Source organism: Pristiophorus japonicus, chromosome 17 (assembly GCF_044704955.1).
Source record: "Pristiophorus japonicus isolate sPriJap1 chromosome 17, sPriJap1.hap1, whole genome shotgun sequence".
NCBI classification, from domain to species: Eukaryota; Metazoa; Chordata; class Chondrichthyes; family Pristiophoridae; genus Pristiophorus; species Pristiophorus japonicus.
The window spans coordinates 41,767,789-41,777,187 of NC_091993.1; the positions used below are offsets into that span (position 1 = coordinate 41,767,789).

Sequence of the window (9,399 nt, forward strand, 5' to 3'; positions counted from 1 at the left end):
AACAAGTACAGATTATAGAAATTATATTGACTGTTGCCTGTAAAGGCAAGTGATGAGTTTTATTTGCAATTAACAGATTTACATATAGCTGAGAAGAAGTGAAAATGCTGGATTAATCCGTCAAGACTATGAACATTCATTAAAAAAGACAAAAGGTGGGTGTAAAGTGGATCCAACAATAGAAGAAGCGAGTGGAATGTACATGGGAAAAGGCCGGAGGAAGCTGGAGCACATAATTAAGGTCAGAACTCTGAAGTCACTAAAATCACTTCTGACCAGAGGGCTGCAGAGCTCCCTTTGCTGTATATCGATAGTCATTTTACTTACTTTTAGTTGAGTTCTTCAAGAAGCTGTTGCCTGCTTACCTGTTGCATCTCCCAGAGGGGCACTGCTGGGGCACTGTCGTCCACTGCACCACCTGGCTTGCAGCAGCTACAATTGGACCTGCCGTCTACTGCCACCTCTCATAACTGCAGTTTCCTTCTCTCCTGTCCAGGCCCCTGATCAGATGCTACCTGTCATTCTATCCCTCCCTCACCATCCTACCCTACCCCCACAACACCAAACTACTGGATGCTCCCTGTCATGACCAACCAACCTCGGCCCCCCCCTCACACCATCCCTCCCCCGCACAACCCGAGACCCAGAACCCCTGCCCCCTGCTCGCACTCCCAAAAGGCCCGCTTCTGGTTGTTGCCAAGAGCTGAAAAATCCCATAGTTTTAAAACAATGGAAGTGCTGAAAACTTCCTTGGGAAATCTTAATCCAGTTCTAGGCAAAGGCTGCGGACGCAACATTTGGGAGTGCGAATGAGATCATTGGACCTTGAGGCTCTCAAGGTTGGGGCTCGGTGTTCGGTCATGGAGAGGGGAGGGAGGGGAACTTGTGGCAGCAGGTAGGAATTTGTTGAAACGGTTTCACCTGCAGTGAAGCAATCAATGCATATATTTAAAATTAAAATACTCAGTAGTATATCGTGGGGGAACGGCAGCATAGTAGTGATGTTACTGGACCAGTGATCCAGAGACCTGGACAAATGATCCGGAGACATGAGTTCAAATCCCACCAGCTGGGGAATTAAAATTTAGTTAATTAAATAAATCTCTAATAAAAAGTTAGTATCAGTGATGGTGACCATGAAATTATCCGATTGTCGTAAAACCCCATCTGGTTCACTAATGTTCCTTAGGGAAGGAAATCTGCTGTTCTTACCTGGTCTGGCCTATATGTGACTCCAAACCCACAGTAATGTGGTTGACTCTTAACTGGCCTCTGAAATGACCTAGCAAGCCACTCAGTTGTAACAAAACCACTACTAGAAACAATTTGAAGAATAAAACTGGACGGACCACCCGGCATCGACCTCGGCACCGGCTACGGACACGACAACGGCGCACCCAGCCCAGTCGCCCCTGCAAAGTCCTCCTCACCAACATCTGGGGACTTGTGCCAAAATTAGGAAAGCTGTCCCACAGACTGGTCAAGCAACAGCCTGACATAGTCATACTCATAGAATCATACTTTACAGCCAATGTCCCAGACTCCTCCATCACCATCCCTGGGTATGTCCTGTCCCACCAGCAGGACAGACCCACCAGGAGTGGCGGCACCATGGTATATAGTCGGGAGGGAGAGGCCCTGGCAGTCCCCAACACTGACTGGACTCCATGAAGTCTCATGGCTTCAAGTCAAGCATGGGCAAGGAAACCTGCTGATTACCACCTACTGCCCTCCCTCAGCTAATGAATCACTCTCATCCATGTTGAACACCATTTGGAAGAAGCACCAAGAGTAGCAAGGGCAAAGATGTACTCTGGGTAGCACCACTACTGGCCGAGTCCTGAAGAACATAGCTGCCAGACTGCGCCTGCAGCAGGTGGCGAGAGAGCCAACACGAGGGAAAAACCTACTTGACCTCGTCCTCACCAATCTACCTGTCACAAGTGCATCTGTCCATGACAGCATTGGTAGCAGTGACCACCGCACAGCCATTCTGAAGACAAAGTTCCATTTTCACACTGAGGACATCCTCCATCGTGTTGTGTGGCACTACCACAGTGCTAAATGGGAGAGATATAGAACAGATCTTGCAGCTCCAAACTGGGCATCTATGATGTACTGAGGGCCATCAGCAGTAGCAGAATTGTATTCCATCACAATCTGTAACCTCATGTCCCAGCATATCTCTCACTCCACCATTACCATCAAGCCAGGGGACCAACCCTGGTTCAATGAGGAGTGCAGAAGAGCATGCCAGGAGCAGCACCAGGCGTACCTAAAAATGAGGTGCCAACCTGGGGAAGCTGCAACACAGGACTACATGCATGCTAAACAGCAGAAGCAGCATGCCATAGACAGAGCTAAGCGATCCCACAATCAACGGCTCAGATCAAAGCTCGACAGTCCTGTTACATCCAGTCATGAATGGTGGTGGACTATTAAACAACTAACAAGAGGAGGAGGCTCCATGAATATTCCCATCCTCAATGATGGTGGAGCCCAGCACGTGAGTGCAAAAGACAAGGCTGAAGCATTTGCAACCATCTTCAGCTAGAAGTGCCGAGTAGATGATCCATGTCGGCCTCCCCCTGAGGTCCCCACCATCACAGAAACCAGTCTTCAGCCAATTCGATTCATTCCACGTGATATCAAGAAACGGCTGAACGCACTGGCTATGTGCTGAAGACTTGTGCCTCTAGCCAAACTGTTCCAGTACAGCTACAAGTCTGGCATCTATCTGACAATGTGGAAATCTGCCCAGGTATGTCCTGTCCACAAAAAGCAGGACAAATACAAACCGGCCAATTACTGCCTCATCAGTCTACTCTCAATCGTCAGCAAAGTGACGGAAGGTGTCGTCAACAGTGCTATCAAGTGCCACATACTCACCAAACCTGCTCACCAATGCCCAGTTTGGGTTCCGCCTGGACCACTCGGCTCCAGACCTCATTGCAGCCTTGGTCCAGACATGGACATAAGAGGTGAGGTGAGAGTGACTGCCCTTGACATCAAGGCAGCATTTGACCGAGCGTGGCATCAAGGAGCCCTAGTAAAACCAAAGTCAGTGGGAATCAGGGAAAACTCTCTACTCCCGGAGTCATACCTAGCACAAAGGAAGATGGTTGTGGTGGTTGGAGGTCAATCATCACAGCCCCAGGACATCGCTGCAGGAGTTCCTCAGGGCAGTGTCCTAGGCCCACCCATCTTCTAGCTGCTTCATCAATGACCTTCCCTCAATCGTTTGGTCAGAAGTGGAGATGTTTACTGATGACTGGACTATGTTCAGTGCCATTCGCAATTCCTCAGATAATGGAGCAGTCCATGCCCGCATGCAGCAAGACAAAACCTGGACAACATTCAGGGTTGGGCTGATAAGTGCCACACAAGTGCCAGGCAATGACTATCTCCAACAAGCGAGAGTCTAACCACCGCCCCATGACATTCAACGGCATTACCATCGCTGAATCCCTCACCATCAACATTCTGGGGGTCATCATTGAACAGAAACTTAACTGGACCAGCCACATAAATACTGTGTCAACAGAGCAGGTCAGAGGTTGGTTCTGCGGCGAGTGGCTCACCTGACACCCCAAAGCCTATCCACTATCTACAAGGCACAAGTCAGGAGTGTGATGGAATATTCTCCACTTGCCTGGATGAATGTAGTTCCAACAACACTCAAGAAGCTTGACACCATCCAGGCCAAAGCAGTCTGCTTGATTGGCTCCCCATCCTCCACCTTAAACATTCACTCCCTCCACCACCGGCGCACCGCGGCCATAGTGTGCACCATCTACAAGATGCACTGCAGCAACTCACCAAGGCTTCTTCGGCAGCACCTCCCAAACCCACAACCTCTACCGCCTAAAAGAACAAGGGCAGCAGGCACATGGGAATGCCATCACCTGCAATTTCCTCTCCAAGTCACACACCATCCTGACTTGGAAGTATATCACCATTCCTTTATCGTCACTGGGTCAAAATCCAGGAACTCCCTCCCTAACAGCACTGTGGGAGCACCTTCACCACACGAACTGCAGCGGTTCAAGAAGACGGCTCACCACCACCTTCTCAAGGGCAATTAGGGATGGGCAATAAATGCTGGCCTTGCCACATCCCGTGAACGAATAAGAAACAAGTAAGAAAAATTTCCCCAATCTCAAGCAGAGGGCTGCAGTAGCAGACATGTTACTTAGCATTAAACAATAAATCATCCATCTTACTGAGCAATGGCACAGGAGATCCACTAGTGTTTACATTTTCATTGCATTTTTAGTAACAAAGAAGTTGAATCATTTGGATTGCTCTCATTTATTTATGTTTTCTTTCCATTTCATTATTTCAAGCTTTGTGCCTTCATCCCACTAACACTCTCTTAACAACTTGCATTTATACAATGCCTTTAATGTAGGCAAACATACCCTGCACTAATCAGCGAAGGTTGACACCGAGCTCAAAAATGGAGGCATTAGGAGAGGTGTGGCTGTAGAGACACAACTATAAGATCAAATCTATTAAATCATGGGCTGGCAAAAGTCTGATGCCAACTGTGTTGTGGGAAAAACATTGTGTTGGTGCAAGAAATATTAAAGCAGGCCTGATTGTTCCAGGATTATAATTTAGTTTGCTTTTCAAAATCTAATAGATCCATTTAAAGAAATGAGGAAAACTTTGTCCACCCACTGCATTGTCTTGAGAATACCCTTCTAAATATCTTTAAAGGGATGCCTTTCACTAGAAGACAGCTTACCAGGTTAATAAACAACACCAACTTGCATTTATATAGCACCTTTAATGTATAAAATGTCTCAAGGCCCTTCAGAGCAATGTTATCAAACAAAATTTGACAACGAGCCACGTAAGTTATTCGGGCAGATGATCAAAACTTGGTCAGTGAGGTAGGTTTTAAGGAACATCTTAAAGGAGGAGAGAGATTTAGGGAGGGAATTTCAGAGCTGAGGGCCTAGGCATGTGGAGCAATTAAAATTGGGGATGCGCAAGAGTCCAGAATTGGAGGAGCGCAGAGATCTTGGAGGGATATAGGGTTGGAGGAATTTACAGAGATAGGGAGAGGCGAGGCCATGGTGGATTTGAAAACAAGGATGAGAATTTTAAAATTGAGGTGTTGCCGGAACAGGAGGCAATGTAGGTCAGCGTGCACAGGTATGATGGGTGAACAGAACTTGATGCGAGTTAGGATACAGGCAGCAGAGTTTTGGATGAGGTCAAGTTTATGGAGGGTGAAAGATGGGAAGCTGGCCAGGAGAGCATTGGAACAGTCAAGTCAAGAGGTAATAAAGGCATGGATGTGGGTTTTAGAAGTAGATGAGCTGAGGCAGGAGCAGAGTCAGGCGATGTTACGGAGGTGGAAGTAGGCGATCTTGGTGATGGTGTGGATATGTGTTCAGATGCTCATCTTGGGGTTAAATACAGCATCTTGGTTGTGAACAGCTGAAATCAGAATGAGCAGAATGGTGTGATGTCATCGCACAACCAATTGTATATTGTGTTAAGTTAAATGAAAAGTAAGAAAATGACTCAAAACCGCATTACAAGAGGTTAAACAGCAGCAGATGTGAGAACATATTTTCCTCAGCAGCCAACTTATTAACAGTCTACTTAGCAGAGTTTTCAGGAGCAAGCTGGCAGTCATTAATTGTTGTCAATTAGAGATCACAACAGTGTGATGAAATGGAAGTCACATTGGTGTTTATGAGGCTGGAATTAAAGCACGTTGCTGGGTCAGAATACAGGAAATTATATTTGACCCAGGAATTTAACTGCATCTCATTTGATGCTGAGTATGAGTGCAAGAATGTCCATTTGTTTTTAGCACAAGAAAACTTACAAGCATCAGTCGTGCTGTGCTTTCTCTACAGGGCCATTAAATATATTTGGAACACAAAATTGATTAGCCTCAGATATTGTTAGTCGCATCTAATGGTTCTGGTTTTTGAATTATGGCATCCTGGTGGGATCATTCTTTCTTCCCATTCCCCCTTATCCCCACCCAAATGTTTTCCATTTGATGTGCTTCTCTGCAAAAAGAAATGTTTAATGCTAGGGTTCAGTTCAACAGGTGCCAGTAACTCACCAGTACCATACCCAAGTAAGCCTAGACAGTGAGGCAGGGTATTTAGTCGTAAGGGACTTTGCTATCAATCTGCTCATGTACTTTGGCCCCAATTTTGCCCAGTGATGTTTTTTGGCGTTGAAGCTCAGTTGAAAGATTCCCCAATATCGGGGCACCGGCGTCTACTATGCACGGCAGAATGTTTGGCGCTGGTGTACCTGTAAAAGAAGGTTGCGTGCCATTTCTGGGCATAAGGCAAACTTTTCCCACCAACAAAATTTTTCAAACCGGCACACAGACCCTAGAAGCACCGTAGGAAAAACCCTTACCTGCATTTAGAAAATACGAGCTGGCCCGCTCCTATCCCCGGCCGAAGGGACTCCCTGTCTCTCATAAATAAACTTTTAGGGAATTTAAAAAGCGAACATGACCTGTATGCAAGTATACAAATAAAAATAAATGTAAACTTATCAATAATGCTGCTCCTGCGATGATAAATGTAAGCTGGCAAAAGAAAAAAATCTTCACCTTTTTCCAGCGATGTTCTCACTGTCCAAAATCTTCCAAAAAGTGCGAGGGAAGTCTTTTACATCCACCAGGTATAAAAAGCAGCAGGCAAATCGGAGTCTTCTTTAACTATCAAGTAAAACCTTCTCCTGATTCTCCACTCCATCGACTGCAGCCGCTGCTATCCCAGGCCGAAGGTCTACACACAGAAGACAGTGCAGGGCACTCTAGGCTCATAGGAAAGCAGCAGTGATTTCTAATAAAGACTGGACATTACATTATATATATTAAATAATCCCACCACAAATCTTTTATGTTTTAATGGAGTGTTGGAGTGATTAGGTGGACAATAATATACAATAATATATTCGTAGGGATATTAAATTATGTTCCTGTCCTAAGTTGTTCATGGGTCCAGACTGGTGAGGGTCACTGATACATGCACCATGGTCCTCCGTTGCATGTATCAGTGACTCAGAACAAGGCAGGATCCATGAACACCTTAGTACTTGAACCTGCCCCTGTATCATTTAAACTAATAGATCGCAAGGGGTGAGGCCATTTTACAGTCTGTTCCTTTATCCTATAACATTTATTAGTGCAGTATTAATAAATGAAGTGCAGGAGTCAGGTTAAAAGTCCAAAATAAATATGTTTATTAAACATTTGTACAGCACAGTGGTAATTAGCTTAACATGACTTATCTTTCAACCTTCATAACTTTAAAAACTTTATTCAAAACCGTGACAAACTTTCAAAAGAACAATCAACCAAACCAACCCAAAAACAAACAACCCATCTGTCCTCCTCCTTAGCGCTGTGCGCCTATCCTGCCCCAGTAGATGCCGCTACCCCTGCGCATGCCCGCAGTTGCAGACTTCTGCTTCCTTGTCCCCCCCGTACCCCCAGGTGTAGTCTGTTTTTTTTTTCCGACGTGGCGTTTCTTGCTGCTGGGTTACAACAGGGACAGAGCCAAAATGTGTCATTGTGGAAGGCCCGGGTTCCTCTTCGTTATCATCCTCAGTCTCAGGATCAATCCTTGATTTTGGTGCAGAACAGAAAGCGTTCCTCACATCAATGACAGCCTGGGTGAGCCCCCCTATTGCCGCTACTACCTCGTTCATCTGTCCCGAAAGTCTTTCCACCTGTAATGACAGTCCCCCCAACTCTGCACTCACCCCACCAAAGGCTTCCAGGAGCTATCGCGATTGCTGGATGTTCTCCCCACTTATCCCCACATGAGGTCCTATGTTCTCTGTCATGTATGTACTTTTGGGATCACTAGCATCACTGTTGGAGGCCATTGGGCTGCACGCACGTGTGTGCAGCCCAAGTATAAAAGGCCAGTCATTTTGTATATATGCACTTTGGGCCTTAATAAAGCAGAGCCAAGGTCATACCTCTTGGGGTTAAACAGTACTCAGTCTAACAGTTATTGCATACATAACATTCTCTGAATCCTGTGTTTCTGCATCAGGTCTACAGTCCGCCCTCCTTTGACGTCTCACAGGTGTGGTTTGCTGCGACACACTGGAACCCACAGTCTCAGACATCACACCTAGAAATGTCCTCTCGCTTGATTCACTCATTAAAGGGCTTGGAATCCTCGAGGGGTTCATCTTCTCCAAATCCAGGGTAACCATCTCGTCGTCGATGCCTTCTTGCTGCCCATCATTCTCCTGATTTGGAATATCTGGGGTGGTGGTTTCCTGAACATTCTCTCCTTCAACTTCAGGTGCACCTTCTGGCTCCTCCTGATGCTCAACCTCTGCGAAATGAAAGATAGATGCTTGGTTAGCAGCATTGAGGAAGGAGAAGCGTAGGCAGTACACGCAGGACCGAACATTTAGCCAACCCAGACTGTGCCATTTGCAGGGCTTACCCTCAATTGGAAAACTGGGACCTGCTTCCGCATTGATGGTCGGTCTTCTCCTGTGATATTTAATCATTGACGCTATCCTCTGCTCCACAGCTGTTAGTTGCAGCCTACTTGGCGAACTTCTTCCAGTTTGTGAACATTCTTGGTTGATCTGTAAAACCTTCTGCAAAGATGAAAATTGAACTCTTTAAGAGAGGGTCCTTCGGAGCACACACACACACACACACACACACGGATCACATTTACAGATGTTATTGCAGTGCATAAATATACATATATTTAAAAACCCAAATAAAGGTAAATATAACTTATTACTTACAGTCACTGCTTGTCCGAGATCCTGCAACTTCTTTTTCAGCTGCGCACCGGGTTCTCGGGGTCATGGACATTCCATTAAACTCGACTGCGACCTGGTCCCAAACCTTTGCGAGTACAGAGGGTTTAAGTTTGTTTTTACCGAAGCTCCCCATGTTTTCAAGACCTTTCCATCTACTTTAAATTAAGTCCACCAGGGGCTCAATTTCTTCCACGAGAAATTTCTTCGCCCTTACAGCTTCCCTTTTCCGTCCCTGGCCCTTTCACCTTCTCTGCACCCTTCCACTGCAACCATCTCGTGATCGAAGTTGTATTTCCTGCCTGAGAATCCACCTCTGCCACCAATGGATTCTCAATGGTGCCTCACACGTCCCCAAACGTGCTATTTTTTTAATACTTTGTATTGCGCGTGTGCAGATTATTTTTGGGGGGTTTTTTTTGCGCTGTACGTTTCAGGCGCACACTGGAAGCCACGCCCTGCGAGATCGACTCAGGGAGCGTCGGCGCCAGAAGGCATGCTGGAAGAAAATGTAGGATTTTTATTTTCAGCGCGAGGGACCAAAAGAAAACGGGAGTCCAGGTGAGTGAGCGCCATTATTTTTTATTCGGTAAAATTGGCCCTTTG

General features: G+C 46.1%; 1 long non-coding RNA gene across 3 annotated transcripts in view; it reads left to right on the plus strand.

Moving 5' to 3' along the window:
• The window catches only part of LOC139227713 (uncharacterized), a 35,983-nt gene extending 27,213 nt beyond the window's left edge, over positions 1-8,770 (plus strand). For all 3 annotated transcript variants that reach the window (XR_011587453.1, XR_011587452.1, XR_011587454.1), the window contains exons 3-4: positions 77-241; positions 8,058-8,770. This is a non-coding gene — a long non-coding RNA (uncharacterized lncRNA). The remainder of the gene's footprint in view (positions 1-76; positions 242-8,057) is intronic.
• Positions 8,771-9,399: the final 629 nt, after the last annotated feature.